The sequence below is a fragment of the Scophthalmus maximus genome, chromosome 7 (assembly GCF_022379125.1).
Source record: "Scophthalmus maximus strain ysfricsl-2021 chromosome 7, ASM2237912v1, whole genome shotgun sequence".
Lineage (NCBI taxonomy): Eukaryota > Metazoa > Chordata > Actinopteri > Pleuronectiformes > Scophthalmidae > Scophthalmus > Scophthalmus maximus.
In genome coordinates, this window is record NC_061521.1 from 9,213,642 (window position 1) to 9,231,782 (window position 18,141).

Here is an 18,141-nt window from a genome sequence, read left to right on the forward strand (position 1 = left end):
GATGTCTTTCTTATGGGGACAAATAGCAAGTCCCCATAACGTGAATCATTAAATTTTAAGGTTAGGATGAGGTTGTGTTCAGCTCGGGGTAAGGCATAGGGTTTGGCAACAGTTAAGGTTAGAGTAAGTCTCCAGGACATAAATGTATTGTAATGCAATGTGAAATAATAATGTCCTCTGAAGTCCCAGAGGCACAACAGTGTGTGCCTGTGCCTGTGCATGTGTGTGTGTGTGCATGTGTGTATATGTCTGGGTGTGTATGTTCACTCCACAACCCCTAAAACCACATAGCCAATCATTTAAATGATATGTTACATATTTGCTCATACAGTATATAACAGTGAGTCACCTATTTTTTTTTTATGTGATAATAAATTCCAAATGGTTCCGAGAGTATGTTGGTTGGTGAAAAAAGTCTATCTTTCCATATCCAAAAAGAAAAAAAAGTTGTCCAGGAAATAAACATAATCTTTCCTTGTATCTGTCAATCGCAATACTAATCAGAGGAAAGAAACATTTCTGATCAACAAGTGTACGGTAAAAGCTGTACGCAGAATTAAGAGGAAAAAGTGAGCTATTTCAGGAGCATGTCAAAAGACTCCACTTCAGCCATAGTTGGAGAAACAGTTTAAATTGGCCCTGAGTAGTTTTCAAGATGAAACAATAGCTACATATTTGGCTCAGTCCATACTGGAAATCGACGGAGAAAAAAAAAAAAAAACACATTGTAAGGACGTAAACAGCTGAATATGAGCAACAAAAAGCCATATAGCCAGACTGTGTGGGAGGACATTACCCAGGAACGGCCTGGCCGGCTCTGGATCTGGACCGTAAGAACGGCTGGGGCAGCAGTCCCCTAGCAGTGTTACCAAACCACATACATGTGTGGGGACAAATGAGCAAATATCCTCTGCCAGATTCTTCATCCAAAAGCCAAGAGGGAGCTGCTTGCAGTGGAAGCCTATGGTATGACTAAGCCGAGTGGGCCTGATGAGTCGTCGCGATGGCAGGGGATCAGACCTGTGTGTGTCTGCGCTGTTTGTTTGTGTACTCTACTGTGGCACAATGGTGGTCAGGCCTCTCAATACAAGCGGTCACGGCGGTGTCTGGCCCCCGAGTCGGCAGGGTATGGGGCCGATGATGGGAGTCTAGCCCAGGGGGTTGGTGAGGGAAGGCTGATCCCAGACAGAGACCAGAGGACCTCGTGGAGGCACGTGCTCGGCCGACTCCTGCACTCACCCACTCCCTCCTTTTTCCTGGCACCCTACCCTTGCTCCCGCCGCAACACATGTTATAGGATATAAGTGAGTTCTTTTAATAAATTTGGGGGTATTTATTTTTTTCCCTCCATTTCACAAACCGCCGTTCCTCATTACCATAAACACAAAAATGTTTTTTTTAGATGGGCATTACCAACTTGCTGTAGTTTTGCTCCTGTCTCACCGAGAGCCTCATCTCTGCAGTGCTTTTCATGTTCACAGGGACAGTTGGTCGATTCCTATCCTAAATGTGAGAAGGGAATACACGGCATTCTGTCTAGATGCTCACTTACTGTAAACTTGGCTCACATGTTAACTGTGATTCTATAAATTTGAATAAATGGCACTGATGAGCAGTATTAAGAATATTTCACCTGTATTAACGTTTTCTCCAACTGTGCATTCAGATGAATTTTCAAAGTGGTGTTTCTTACAAGTCCAATAGATGGCAGACACATACAACACAAGGCTGCACAGCCAGAGCGTGTTCAACATTGTATTCCCCTTAACAACCGTCACCACCACCATACATTCAAATGGGAGAAACAGCCAACCAACACAATGTTTGTTGTTCTACTTTTCAGTAAGAAACCCTTGCTGATTTCTATCCGTGACCATGAGAGAGACTTCTATCCAGTAGAACAGACTTTGCAATCAGATCTGAGCTCACTGAAATGTATGCTTTGTCATTTTAAAATATACTCCACCAGGGACCTAAATAGAACAACATTAAGCCCTCGTAAGATTCTGACTTTGGCCCAAGAAAGTGTTGGATTGCACAAAAAACAATGTGGGCGTCTGATGTAAATGTTGCGGAAAAAGTCAAGTGGGACTTTCACCCAAAATAGGATCATAAATGATTGGCTCCGCAACTCCTATATTTCATGACGAGCTCCATGCAGTCTTTGTGATATGGAACTCCCATTAATCCCCCCCCCCCCCCCCCCCCCCTTAAATCAATTAAATCTTTTTGAGGTTTAGGGTGATAGACAGTCCAACAATTATACAGGGGCTCCACCTTGACCCGGAGAAAAATCGTAAAAGCACACAAGTGTGCCCCTCCATAACTTACAGATTTTAAACATAACCATTTACAACCACTACTGAACACAACCTGTTGCCAGAGTACACAGTGGATCAATCACATTTGGGAATATGGACCGAGGGCATACTCATGAAAATTCAGTGTGCAGTCCCTCTGTTGTTACAGGCTGCTCCGAAACACACTGTGACGTCCACGGCGCTTAAGTGGATGCACATCATGGGGAGGGAAGGGAAACAAATCCAACCACACAGTATAACCGTGGTGCGATGGCCACCAGAAATGGCCGTTGACCTGAGACTGTAAAGTCATCTTTTCTCACGGGATGAAGTGGGTCATTTTAACGTGGTGTTTTTTGTTGTTGTTATGTATTTGGTCAACTTTCATTGCCCGTTCTGACATTTAAAACAAATGTCTTCTTTTTATAAGCATCAAAAGCACATTGTTTATTGATGAAACATCCTTATTCCATGACGACACCAGCAGTGAAACTTTAACATGTCATACTCTGAAACAAAAGGTTTTGTTTTTTAAAAGGGAAAATAATCCTACAGCTTCCCTTAAATGGATTGCTTGAATTTTGAGGCTTTTATATCAGTGGGAAGTGAAACAAAAGTGACTTCCACGACAGTTTGCTCCATCAAATGCAGTACAACATGGGGATTTTGGTCACATATCAGAGCTACGTCATAAAGTAGCTGTCTGCACTCCTCAAACCTTGTCCAGAGGTGAGCCTCGGCCCTGGAGCACTGTGGCTATATTCTCTGACGACGTCCATGATCTCATGCCTCATCTGCCAAAGGCTTCGCTGATATAAGTGGCCTTCAGATCTAAAAATGCTTGATCTTTCATTGCACATGAAAATGAGCTGGGACTTTCCTGTGTCTCCCCGAGTGTTGTTTTGTCTGGGGCTGAGCACACGCACACACACACACACACACACACACACACACACACACACACACACACACACACACACCTCAGTGGACACCTCGCACCATGTCAGACGTCTCTGGGTCTCGGAGAAGTGACCAGAGAGCGAGAGAGAGGAGATCTGCTGAGTAAACACAGGGAGTTGTCGGTAGATTTTTGGCATTTCGTTACAAGGAAAACCATTACGTACTCAGTGTTTTGACGCGAGGTGTCAAGTATGCAATCATCGGGAACCGACTTTGCACTTGCCCTCGGAGATTCACATTTGGAATCAAGCGAGCACTCCCACGGATTTGATCACTTACAGTGGTCAAAAATAACACGCAGTAATTCATCACTAAATCTCTCAACAGAATGTGCTGAGTTCATGTTAGAAGAGATACACTGGCTGACAAAATATGAGAAAACATTTGGCAGTGGAACTGCCAGAACCCTATCGACGACTAGCAAATGTGTTAAGTAGATTTAGATATGACAAAAACAAGCCAGCTGGCACACTGAGTTCAAACCAATCCTGCTACGAGTACGGATGTGAAAAAATAAATGAGCCGCTGTGAGACAAAGTAAAAACTGTAGTCGTTTTAGCCTGAGCTTAATGAGGGAGAGAAAAAAAAAGTCTATTGGACAGAAATTCTATTAAGGGTTTGTGACGGCAAAGCTTCTTCTTCCAGTGGACATCTGTGTGTCATTGTTCCTAAACCGCTGTATCTGCATACACTAAAAGAATTGGAGAACAGAGATTGAGAGAATTAATTATCCAATTGTTCAGAGGCATCATGGGGAAAAGGACTTGAGCCGTCAAAAAGAGAAACTGTCACAACGCCGTCTTTAATTTTAATATCATAACCATCTCTGGCTGTCCAGTGACCCAAAGGTCATCCGTGATATTAATGAGTGGAGGGCCTTTGTATCTGGCACACTGGTGTGAAGCTTCTCTGCGTGAATAAATGTAGTGTACCGGTGCCAGTGGTAATTAATATGTCACATTTCGTTTTTTCAATGGGCTGTTTTCTGCCTTTGTAACTTCAGAGGGTTGGGGAAATCCATCAACATGTTCTTTGTGTTGGTGCTGGGTCATACACACAAAGTAGGTTTGGTTAATGGTTACCCTCGGCAGTATGGACACGGGAGTGCAGGTCTGTGAAGGCAATGCCACTTCATCACAGCAACACTGACTCCGTCGGCTGTTGACTTAGCAGTCACGCTTGCGAACGCACACTTCTACTACGCAGAAACGAGCAAAAAATTCCTGTTTAATGGACATATGGCCCACATTGTTGCTAGACCGCTGTGATGGTGTTTTCTATTTCCTCCCATGTCTGGATGAATTAAATAGATCAAGCCTTTCTGATTATGACTTCTTAGTGTAAAGTTCAGACAGGCCCCGGCCGGCTGTTAGACACCATATCCTGCATGTATGATTATGTTATGCAAACTCTGTATCACACAGCCTTGACTTGTTATGTGGTAAGGATGAACCAGATGCTACAGATAAGGTTAGGGATAAAATGTAGTTAAGCCGGGGGAGATTCTGGAAGCCATTGAGTCATTGATCTTCGAGTTCTCCAGTCCAAGCTAAGCCAGGGGTTGTTTCTCTATCCCCTCACCCTCCTTCCTTTTTTTATCCTTTGTTGTGGTCACTGGGACAATCGGTTACAGCCCAGCGGAATGGAAACCACTCAGTCAGTCCCCTGCTACAGTCGACTATTAAACAGAGGATCCGGTTTCTATGACCAGTCTGCGAGGAGAGGCATCTTTAGGGGAGATTTAGTTCCTCCGAACGCTTCAGCACAACCCCGGCCAACATAACACATTTTCATACATGTCTTTCAAATCACTTGCAACATTTCACCCAGCGGAATTCCTCAGATTACGGCGACTACCGAGAAATTAGCTTTTACACGATGATTACTCCAAAGATTGCTTCCAGAGTCCCCGCTCTGTTTATTTCACTGTGAATGTTCGACCAGTCCACCAATATGTCTGTGCATTTGGAGTTTCGGGTTGGGGTTGTTAGTGGCTTAAATTCCAAAAGCTATCAAAGAAACGGCAGAAGACAAACACAACGGCGATGATGAAGTGGATAAACAACATTCCCCCGGAAACCCAATACATGACGTGCTTGTGAATTGGTCTGTCTGTGTGTCTCACTGGGGCAGCGATGGCGATTTCGCCCCGGTGTCTTGCGGGTTCCAACGCCAGACCCTGTCTCCGAGTCAGAGCGACAGAAATGCAGGGTCGTGGTTGCCACAGACGCTTTGTTTTCCACAGTCCCTGCTCGCTCTGGTCCTGCCCGCGATGGGACCATCTGCCTTCCCAATTAAACGGCATGTTTGTGCTCCACATTTGTTTGTGCTCACAGATGATTTTTGTCATAAAACTCAGCCTTTCTGGTATTCCTTGGATTCCTGGGTGATGACATTGCGCTTTGCTTTTCTGGGTTTGTGGCTGTTTCCCCTGGAAAATGCAGCTTGAAGAAACTACTGTAGCCGTTTTTCTGGTGTGTCTGTGGCATGAAATGAAGAATAGAATGAGTCTCGCCGATGTTCTCCCGGCCACAATTAAGAGCAGACCCGCTGTGTGCTGGGGAACGCACAAGATGAAGAAGCAGGCTTTACCATCTCCTCCGAGACATGACTATGGGGACAAAGTATTTCATCGAAGAAAATGTCGTCATAATGGTCTGCTCTATTGTTCTGTATCATCACCCCTGGTACTGATTTGATAATCGTAAAAATGTCAGTTGTTCTTTCTCTGTGTTACTTCTAACACCACCCTCCACAGAATGGAGTCAAATTGTATTAGGACAAAACGTGTGTTTCAAATTATTCAAACGTTTGTTGTCAAACGATTGCTTTTGTATTTGGGTGGCATAAAACGCGAGAAACTGACAAGCCAATGGAAATATTTACAACAAATACTTGGAGGGTAGATGTCCTTTTGTATATTCTTCTAAGTTCAATTTCCTGAGTTCAAGGAAATGTTATTTTCGTTTTTTTTACGTACATTGTGGATTTGGCATTGGCTTTTTAATTTTTTTTTTGGACAACGCTAGACTGTCATGGGAGCACCATGGACCACACACAGCCCTTTGCCCAGAGCATGTTCTGGCCAGTGCCCACTCCCACTCGCCGAGGCACCAAGTGCGCAAAGAGGGTGGTGCGGACAATGACCACCAGTCACCCTTTGGCTCAGCGATGACGAAAAGATGGACCTGCCAGGAAGCCATCCACTTGCTGAGAGCTAAGGCCCTTAAAGTCATACGAGAAAAACTTGCCCTCTCTCCATACATATATATATATATATATATATATACTGTATATATAGTGATCTCATCAGCCTGTCAAGGTTTCTACGTCTGATTGACCACTTGTGCAAAAGTAGGTAGATTTAAGAGAGCTCTTTATTTGAAAAAGAGGTCATTGCCAATCAGTCACTGGTTTGTGTAATATGTGGATGCCGGCTGTGTTTTCAAATGAACTGTGTGTGTGGTATATGGTAATTGTAGAAGACAGTGCAAGGGCCCAGTTTGGAGGAGTTGTGGATTCTGAGAAACCGTCACATTTCGGTTGGCCTTTGCTAAGCGGCCGCGGCGGCTTCTGCAGTTTAATCTCAAGGATGTGCAATTGGGCTGCAGAGTGATGAAGCAAGAGCAGTTCACACGATAATTTTAACATATGATTCCAGTGCTGTGGCTTCTTTCTGGTTTTCCTCGAGACCATCACGGGTGTAAAAGCTCCCTCTCCCTGCTTTGATGCTTTAAGTCTCCTTTCCACCATCGTGAATGAAGCATGGCACCATTTGGCTCAAGGGATTAAAAACCATAATGTGATGTCTCTCCATTGTTGCACACCCACTCCTTAAAAACAAAATTGTCTGGTCTGTGTTTGGGGATGTCCTCAGCTGTTATCTATCAACAGTCACTGACTGAAATCTATAAACACGCCGAACACTTGGCAATTCACTTCCCACAAAAATACAAGTCAGAATACTGTCTTTGTAAAGGCCTCATGAAATCCTCACTGGATGGTCCAATTCATCACATCATAACTTGAATGCAGTTTTTTTCTCTTGACATTTGGACAGATAAGGAAGGATTGTGTTGATGCTGAAGGCTGCTATTGATTTATATGGTAATGTGTTATTGTGTGTTGTTTTTTTTTCTGTACATATAAAACTCACAATATAAAAATTGATTATTTCATTGACCGCTTTCTCCCCCTGACATCAAACTCTGTCATCCTGAAAGACGCTGCGTCAAACACATTGAAGCCAAGAAACATATAATCTCTGCTGCTCTCAAATTTGCTTTATGGGGCATCAACTTTCACCCTAACACTTTAGAGTCCTTCCCTTAGACGATCTGCAGTAACATCAAAATCATACATAAGTATCTTATGGGGTTTTAAGATTGTGTTATTCATATTGCCCGATACAATCAACCTTAAGCCGGGTTGGGTGCAGTGCCATGAATGGTAGGAGGAATATGTGAGCAGTAAACATGAGAAGGTCTGTTTCATTGACAGGAATTCCACTTTCTGCTGCTGCTGTGAAACATGGCATACCTAATTGTACAGTGGTCACCCACTAGGTCTAAATAGGGTTCGAGACCACACAGTACGACGCAGGCCCACTGTAGGAAACTCTCAGAGACACAGGAAGAAACTGTGAGCTTTATTCACTGATTGTTTTACTTTAGGGTGATCCATCTGCGCAAGGTCTCAAAATACATCATCCTCTTTTTATATCGCTTACACTGGTACACCTATTTTTATATATATAGCAACAATGGTACGACATGCCACGCACTTAGGAGTATGGACACCTTTGACCCTGCCAGTTTTGCAACACCTGCAATAACCCTACTTTCAAAGCATTGATTGTTACAACATTGTTTGGCACAATGTGCCTATAGGACAATAATCTAGATTTGGACAATGCCAGTCCACTTAATAGTGAATACCCTGAGCAAGAAATGACAAAAGTCAAAGAAGCAACAACAGCTTCATGACTGGGACAAGTGGTGAGGAGGTGAGACGATTTATGAGGTGATAAGTAGTGTGCTTACTCTGAAGGCTATGGCCCCAACGTTTGCCCCCAAAATCTCTACCAAAAAAAAGAAGAAATAGCACGTGGTGTCTTCGGCAGTATGTGGATTTTACTCAATCACTGGCCAGCCCAAGTTTAGATCACCCCCTCCTGCTAATGACACATTCAAATTTGCTGTGGTTAGGGTTTTCTTCAAATACACAGCTAGATTCACACAAATTCTTCTCCCCACCTCACCTCTCTCTGGTCTGGCCTAAGAAAACCACATGCCGGGGTCACTGCGCTCTCCCCAAGCCAAACCAGACCCATAATTTTGCTTTTGTTTCAGATGTAGCCTCAAAGCCTGAAATATAAAGACCCGGGCCAGCCTGGGAAGGTCAGTATGTAGAGGGAGAGGGAGGGAGAGATAGAGAGAGAGAGAGAGAGAGAGAGAGAGAGAGAGAGAGAGAGAGAGAGAGAGAGAGAGAATGAGAAAGACTGAAAGACTGAAAGAAGGCAAGAATGGAAGAAAGTAAGAATGAGAGAGGGGGCTAGAGAGAGAATGGGAAACACAAGAGTGCTGGTGAGAGTGCAGCGGTTTCCAATCTATTGAGGAAGTCTTTATTATACAGTATGTGTGTGGAAAGGACGAGCTGCGTAACAAGGCGCAGATCTTGCCAAACCACCGGCCATTACTGACCATTGCTGACCATTACACCCAGTGAGCGTTTAACTATTTTGGACCTGCGCTCCCTCCAGGTTAACAGAGTACATTCACCTTTAGGTGCGATCTCTGGATGTGACACTCGCAGCTCACGACCGCTCCTCCATAACTTCTTCCGTGGCCAGCCACTAACTTTAATATAGCTTATGGAATTAAAACAAACATCTTCTCACGTATGACCTTTTAAAGTGAGATGACTCACTGGACTATACTTTTTGACCATACTGTTTATAAAGACTGGGAATTACGTATGAGTCTTATTCTGTCTCAGTGTTTTGTTTTGTTTTCGTGCAATTGTTATATTTTCGGGCAAAATATGAAATGGCCTCCAGTGACCCTGCACAAAATATGGTATCAAAAACGGATGGAGAGATAGACACCCCTTTGCAGTGGCCATTCATAAATTGGTTGCGCTTGCAACGACAAGACACGTGTTGTTTATCAAAAAGCGTTTTCAACAATGGCACTATGTTCACTCACTCCCTCTTCACCAAATTTACACACAGCTGACATTTATGTGGACCAAATTAGAACCCCAGTCATGATGAAACATATTTCCTGCCAATCACAACCTTGTGTTGAATCACAAAGGTCAAAACGTGCACAGCATAAGGCTTCCATTGTGACAAACAGAGAGGAGTGGAGGTGATGTGGTGTGGGGGTGATGGACTGAAACCCCAAAACCTCAACCTCCTTCAAAGAAAAACAAACCAGTTTCATTTGAGAGCCAGCTAGTGCATTGTACTCCTCTGACCTCAGGAAGCTTTCCCTTTCGGTCCAGCTTTGGACACATTGTTCCACCATCATGGGACCAGGCGGATCTATGACACATGCGATGGCCAAAATGCAGTGTGGCCCTGGCCACAAATCCAGCAGCATTTGGCCCCTGGAGCCTTGTTTCGTGGGAAGCTGACGCTCTCACCACAGACGGACTTTAACGTGGTTTTTGCTCGGCACGCATTGATGTTTTGTATATTATGTGACACATTGCTTGGCTTAGCATTACCTATTGTAAAACTATCCATAATCATACAACCTCTTGGGGAGATGTTGAGTAATGGCGGGCAGTATACGGGCTAAGAGTGACATTTACAAGTATTTCAATGGAGGAATATAGCGAGAAAATTCATGGAAGCTAAATGTAAACCACTACTAGTTGAGAGTGTCCTACAGTAAACCGCATATCACAGCTGTAATGCTGCCGCAACTTGCCCATGATGGAACAGGTTTCAGTGACATACTAACAATGTGAGTGTGACATCTTTAGCATGCCATGGAAGGAATCAAATCTCCAGGCATCCTCTCCGATCAGTCGACGTAAAGAGTAAGAGTTGTTTTCATGGTTACCAAACAATCTCTGTCTTTTTGTACTAGACCAACAGTATTTGTCGGGCTATCCATTATTCTGTTCCCAGGAAGCCATGCATGCCTCTCCATCAGACATTGTACTGATTTTATCTCCAGCTTGACAGAAAAAGCCACAGGAAAAAAAACACACATTTCTTTTCCCCTGCCTTGTTCTTGTGTTGGATCAAGTACTTTGGAAACCTGCTTTGCAGAAGGAGACCTCGGCGTCTGCTGCTTTCATAGTAATTGTTAATATTTAGAGACCACTGGCGAGTCTGATCTTGTCGTGTTTCATTAGGGCCTTTATTAAAGAATGCACAGTGAAGAGTCAACGACAGACCTGCATGTGACCAGCGTGGTTAGTTGTGTAACAGTTGTATAGTTGCATAATCACGAATTCAATGTGCTGTGGAGGAATTTTCTGTGCTTTCACTTGATGCAACCCACTCACGGTTTCTGATATTGAGCATGAAACACGGACATGATGGCATTCTGGCGGGTCAGCCCTCGTGTTGTTTCCGAGGTCGGCGGAACTGCCAAAATCTTAGACATATTGTTGTTACGTAACGTAAACACATACACTACATTGCAAAGTAAACAACATTAGATGCGGCCCAAAGGGCAACAACTTCACTCTGAGTGCAGTGCTACCTCTATTGTGAATTGTTTATTTGCGAGAAGAAGGTTTGCCATACGTAATTGCATCTGACAGTGTGCCCGGTGACAAGAAACCACACAAAGGCATTATATGCCCGCAGATTGGAGGGAAATGTACACTTGTCAGCATTATGATTTATTTTGCCTGCATATCGGTAAACAAGGCGAGACAGGCGATTCCTTCCTTTCTGAAACCAAGCATATCGGACTGGACTCCATTCCTCTCCCGTTTCATTTCATATTTCACACAGCCCATTTGAACAATTGTGTTATTATGGCAGTGTAAATAGACCTTTGCACTGGGCAAGACTTCAGGAATGCTGATGATGTGTAAGCTGACACCATGCCGGCCGCAGGAAGCTAAAGCATCATTTATTTCAGATTGGTGGCCCCTGTGATCGGTGGGTGGTGTTTATTGCCAGCCAATCGTCTGCATAGGCTGTCGCAGGATAACGCAGTATCAATTTCAGCATGGATTGAATATAATGACCAGTTCAGAATTGCAAATATGCACCTTACCTCATTCACATAGCTGTCGTCTGAATCATTTTATATGTGTATTTTATTGGCATTCTCCAATCATTTGCATTTGTTAAATGATGTAAGGTGACTTATTTTAGAGGAAAAATTCTCCCAACTCCAGATTGTGTAATATAGCAAAGTCATGGAGACAGACTAAGTTCACATTAGGAGACTGATTTTGATTTGATTCCGAGCCTTGGGCCATAACACACGAAAATAATAATTTAACAGATTGTCTGCACTCAAGTTGCAGAGTTTCAACATATGAGTCTTTGGCAATTTTCTTAAGTACGGCCTAAAGCTTGAACCAATATGCAGACATGTGGATGTACCACAGAACGCGTCAACAGCCATTTACTCTCCTTTGCTATGTCTTGTGAAGCTCAGCCTCTTTGACTCGAGTTGGTTCTTGCAACATCTTTTCCCTTACGTTCTGCATTGCATCAATGTGGCCGGTGAATAATACTGAATTATACTGAACCAACACCACTTATTGCTTTTGAAATTCAGCGACAGTTGAACGCTTTAACTTGCAGTTCGCCACATGTTTCTGCTGCAGATGTCTCCTCTGGTCAACGCAGGAATGCCGTTAAGTTACTGTCCAGATTCTTGCCATTGTTAAGTTAAAAATTATGCAGCCACAATAAAACTATTGCGGGAGGTTGATGGGATTTTTTACGTAAACTGTTCACAACACCAGAAATTATTTAAACATTGTTAAAAAACCAAGGCCATGGACAATCGTTTTTTCACATGCATTTTGCTTACACGGCAACAATGAGAAAGGCCAAGTAAGTGTCGTTAACCTCGGAAGTGTGCAGTGTTTGAATTAACCCCTCCACTGCTTCCTTTAGTGGCCTTGCCTAGGCTGCCATCTTTAAGCCCCAATTAACCTCCAGTGGAGCCCAGTCAAAGAATTCTGTGGAGTATAATAACACTACAGTATATGGGCTAGCTGCTGTTGTTAGTTATTTATCTTGCCTTTATTTCCTATTGTATTTATTACCGTGTACTTTTAGTGTCTGAAATGAACGACTGACTACACTGTAGACACAGGTTTGACATTTCTGCAGTATGTATGCAATGATATGATTTCATACCTAAATGCAGATCTTACACTTTGCTGTTTTTTCCATTGTATCCATTTAACTGTAAACCAAGTCAGAAATCAGGGGTTTGTAAGAGCAGAGGCTTCAGCGCAGAGCTCTTATGGTGTACCTGAAGGACAACCACAGTGTAAATCTTCTCCCCTGAAGGAGGAGGTTCAGGATGTGGCTTTGAAGGAAAGTAGAACTGTGCATTTATGTGTGTGTGTGTGTGTGTGTGCTTGTGCGCGCTTACACACCTCGCTACTGTAAGAGTCAACCTCTCCTTTGTTACACATTCACCAACAGTAGACAGTATTGAGCCACAGTACAGGACCAATGCTGGTCCAAGCCTGCATACGAAGTAACTACTGTATGTGGAGGTGAAGTGCAGGGCTGCTACAGCTAAATTATACATTGCTTTACACGCACACAAACTTTTTTTTCACTTACATGATGCAGCAAAAAATATTACTACTCATAACACCATTAACGCACTCTCTCATTGTGTGACTGCCTGCCGAGAACTGAGAACTGCATGTCCGTCGCCGGAACGCACAAAGCTATGGTGGAAACTACCGGTGTTATACTGAGTTAGCACAGGCTGTCACTGCTGCAATATTACTGAGCTATGACAGAAATATATATCAGTTCGCCCCCCCCCCCCCCCATTCGCCAGTTCAGCCATATTCTAGATGTGTACCTTTTATTGTTTTAATATATTTAGAAATAGGCTACAGGCTGGTGGCAAGGCAGAAATGTGTGTGTGTGTTCATGTGTGTGTGTGGTCCTCTTTGTGAGGTGGAAAATATATTTTTAAGTTTTAGTTAAATATTTACTTTTCCTTCAATTTGCCAATGACGTTTTCAGTACTGCAGCCGGACTTGACACTGGTGGGACTTGTGTAAAAAAAATGAATATAGCGAGAGTAGTTGTTAATATGTGATTCTATGAATGGGGAGAAGAATTACACACAAAGGAGCCCGTGAGGCTCATAAATCAACATTAGATGTTTTTTATCCATTTGTTTTAGAAATGTGACCGACCTAATAATTTGATACCATGATGCTTTTATTCCTCCTAAATTAGACCTACGTTGACTTGCGATTGAGAAGGTATAAGGTATTTTGTTGTTTGTCTGTTTGTGTTTATTAACATTTTTTGCTTGTTTCCTTTGGTTAGTTTTAGTTAGTAAAAGCGATGCTGAGCCAGTAGGTGGCGGTAATGCGCCGCTTAGTTGTTTGCCAAGCGCCAAAGAAAACACAGAAGAAGAGCGCGCGCCGCGGACGTACACAACAAACATGGCGGGGGGCCGAACAGAAACACACACCTGTGACAAATGCTAATTAAAAAGTTTTTTTGACGATACAGGCAGCACAACTACCAACCTCGTGACTCACCTGAAGCCACCGCGGAGGCGTCTGCCAGTCAACCGGCCTCCCCGCGCCCCGGCTCCGGAGTCATCGACGGCGACTCCCCCCGAGCCTAGTGGTGACGGTGAGCAAAAGCATCGCAAGTTGTTTTTTTTTCCAATGCCCCGCTGGCTGACACCGCTCCACTCGTCCGAAGACCATAACTCAGGCCCCCGCCTTCTCTTTTGGTAAAGATATCAGCCTTACGTTGTCACAGAGAAGGAAGGCTTCAAACGCCCCCTCCACGTGTTTTATTGTTCATAATATGGAAGTCTTGCCACTCACTGGTGGGTTAGCCCGCCTGCTGCTTTAAAGGGATAGTTCAGTCATTTTTTAGGTGGGGTTGTAGGAGTTATTAATGCATGGTTAACATGTAACCTCTTTTTCGCCACATTTTTAAATGTTTACCTAAAAATAAAATCATCCGTTCAATTGTACGCTAAAGAATGTATTTTTTCACTGCTTCAGTTTTCCGCCAGATAGCCTGAAACAGTGAAAAAATACATCCTTTGGCGTACAATTGAGCGGATGGTTGTTTTTTTTTTTTAGGTAACGTTTTAAAATGTGGTGAAAAAGACGTTTTTTGTTGGTCCCCTCTGGAACAGTGGGACTCAGACTTATGCTACTTCCATTTCTCCTCCAAACTCCGTTAAATGACATTGCTGATCACCATCTCCATAAGGTAACATATTAACTATGCATAAGTAACTCATACAACCCCACTTCAAAATCACTGAACTATCCCTTTAAGAGTGTAAGGCACAGCTTTTCATATTGCACCTCGTCACTCTTGTTAATCTTGAGCATCCTTTGATTCTGTGAGCCAGGTGTATTCAAAGTGTGTACTTTCAACTTGAATCAGAGAGATAATCATTTTACAGAATTGTGGCAAAGGCCAGTTTGTAAAAGGTCTTAATTTCAGTTGATTAATTGAATTGCGTAGCATCCGTCCTTTGCATCGTCCAATCACATTGAATCGCATCGAATCGCACCGTGTTGAATGGCCTTGCGTATGATCGCATTGCATCGTGATTGGGGTGTAAATCGTACAGTATAATATTGCATTGGTAGTTGCTGCATATTTATCGTTATGCATCGGATCATTGACAGTCTATCGAGATGCATATTTTATTGGTCTCACACCAGAGAGGCCCAACTCTAGTGGGCAGCTCTTTTAAGCAGTTTTACTGCGATAAAAAAGGCTGATGTAGTCGTCCAGCCTCACGAAGAAGGTGTTCTCGGAGGTACAGTACCTTATAGCATAAGAAATCCCTTTGTGAGGTATATCTGAGGCTGACAACACGGTACCGACTACACGATAAGAATGAGATCGGTCACTGGTTCACCACTTGCACGTGTGTATCGGCTCGTCTCCGGGAATTCCAAAGATGGCGGGCAAAGATGTAACATCTCATGTATTTTCTGTGATTTTACACTTAAAAGCATTTAAATGCTGCGCCTCACTTCAATCAGTTTAGGGTAAGGGTTCGTTTGTCATTGCAGACTAAAGTGAACATCAAACAACGACTTTTTTAGAACCTATTCAAATTGGTATGTTGTATATTTGTTTAAAAAAACAAACACTACATCTTTATAATGTCAATAATAATAATACTAACTCTGTTTTAATATCTGCCACTGTCAGAGGAAAGGGAAAACTCTTATGCTGGTATCCAACTGCCATTAAAAAACGACAAAGAAGAGTGCACAAACAATCATGTTGCGATCACTTATTAAAACTATAGCTTGATTTTATTTCCCTTGTTTCAATGGCCAGTAATTTAGCCATCAGGTCAAACAGCTAAGGACAGTCCTCAACAAATTCTCAACAACCCATACAAGAACCCAAACAGATTTACCAATGAAAATTAGCATTGATCTAGGTAGCAGTTTGCATAAAGGTGAGGAAATGGAGAGAATCTGGGTTAAATGGTAGATAGTGTTCATGACATAGACAAATAGGACTGTATGGTAATGAATTTAAAATTGTGATAATAAACCCTAGGAACAGTGGCTGGCCCAGGCATCATATATGTCCTTCAGCTCTCTATAACACCTTGTTTACACAGCTCTTAAAGTTGAGTATACATGTTCTTTCTTAATCTTGCCTTGTCTTCTTACTAGCTTTTTTTTATGTAAGCAAAGTAATGCGGAGCTATCTAACTGACCAATGAAACAAACTCCATCTGCCGAGGAAAACGGGGGAGTTGGGAGCTCCGGCAAAAGCTCGAAGAATACTTTTTTCCCCCTAGTCCCAGAAATGGCTACTGCTGGCGTATTGTTTTTAGGTGGATCAAAAATATTCAAAGATTTAATTAGACGTAATATTGTCTGAAATGTGAAGCTTCTTAATATTTACAGCAAACTATATAATAATAAAGCTATGCATTGCTCAGGACCAGGGAAGATCCTTAATTCTCACCAGCAGGTAGATTTATAGGTTGCACTGAATAATGTGTAATGCTGTCCAGCAGTTTAGAGAAGTTTCCTCTAGATTTTATACTGCCAAAAAATAAAACTGTCTTCTCAGCCATCACTGGAGACCTTCTTGGTTTACAGATGTGACACATGTTTGTATTGCAGGGTCTCATAAAAACTGTTTGTTACAGTCCAATCTGGGCAATATCCCCTGACTTGTCCCACACAGCAGCGTGCATGTAAGCCCAAACATCTGACAGCTGTGCACTAAAATAAGCGACTACCAAGACTGCTGTTTTGAACCCACAGCTCATCCAGAGGTAAGAATAGCAAGCTAATGTTAGCTATTGCTTGTCAGTAAGCCAACATTAAACTCATCTTTAGCATGTTAAAATTCCCCGGATCTACACTCAATTAAACTAGCATGGGACCCAGATGAATTCTGGGAGGTCATTTATTTGCTCTACCAGAATACGAATACGAATACAAACCTCTTTCTTGACATTGTGGGATCATCATCACAGCCATCTCCTCTCTGCATTCTGTAGGCTGTTGACATTTTCGCATTGCTCAGCAGACGTCACATGATGCATCTGCGTCCATTGGTAACGGATCTTGGAAATCAAAAATGAGCCGAGCGGTCCAAGACTAATACGCATATGAGTATTAATCTGGCTACGCCAGGCTACACACTTTATGAGTAGCATCTGTACCCCTGCTCAACACCCTCTAATTTGGCAGAAGTCATACAGGTCAGGAGCTATAATGTTCACAAATAAATATTATTATCAAATATTACAATGTGGAAAATGTGACCTCTCTGACTTTGACCATGGCATGATTATTGATGCCAGGCTGGCTGGTATGTATATTTATGAAACTGCTGATCTCCTGCTGATTTTCCTGTCAAAAAGGAACACCCTGTTGATGAGGACAATGGCCAGACGGCTTGGAGCCAACAGAGAGGCCACAGTAACTCAGATAACCACTAACTGTCGTGAGCAGAAGAGCATCTCAAACCCTTGACCCTTCATACCCGGCATGAACGTGTATCACAGGTGATCCCATCACAAGTGGACAGCAAGTATGATTGTGAACCTACACATTGAGGATGCGTATGAGATCCAATCAGTTGAACAACATTTGGAGGTGGTCTGACATATACGGCCTCAGTCTTTTGTTCAGTGTCAAAGCAGATTCCTCCTGGGCCCCGCTGAAGGACCACCTACTCAACCGATGTCCTTGTCTGTTACAGTTTCATAAAGAACCAAAAATATGTTTGCGTTTCTCTGTTTTCCGCACATTCTTCTATATGTGGGGGCCTACCACAATCTCAACATTGACTGCCACATCCGGCTAAAAAGCAACGCATTTGGTCTTTGCAAACAACAATAAGATTTGTGTCAATTTGCATATTGAGCCGGGGAGTGAGATCCAAAGTGGCCCCCCGAGATGCATGCTGTCATCTTTTGATCGGATCACTGAAGAGGCAGGGACTCAGACTGCAACATGTCAAACATCAAGCTGGATGAGCTTCAGCAGCAGCCAAAAAGAATTCTGAGGCTGCAGTGGGCACCGGCCAAAAACTAGACCGATTGAAGTCTAGAAATACGCAGCCTGGTCTGATGAATCTAGATTTCCGATGAGGCACGCAGATAGTAGGTTCATAATTTGGAGTCAACTGCATGAATCCGTGGAACCAACCTGCCTTGTG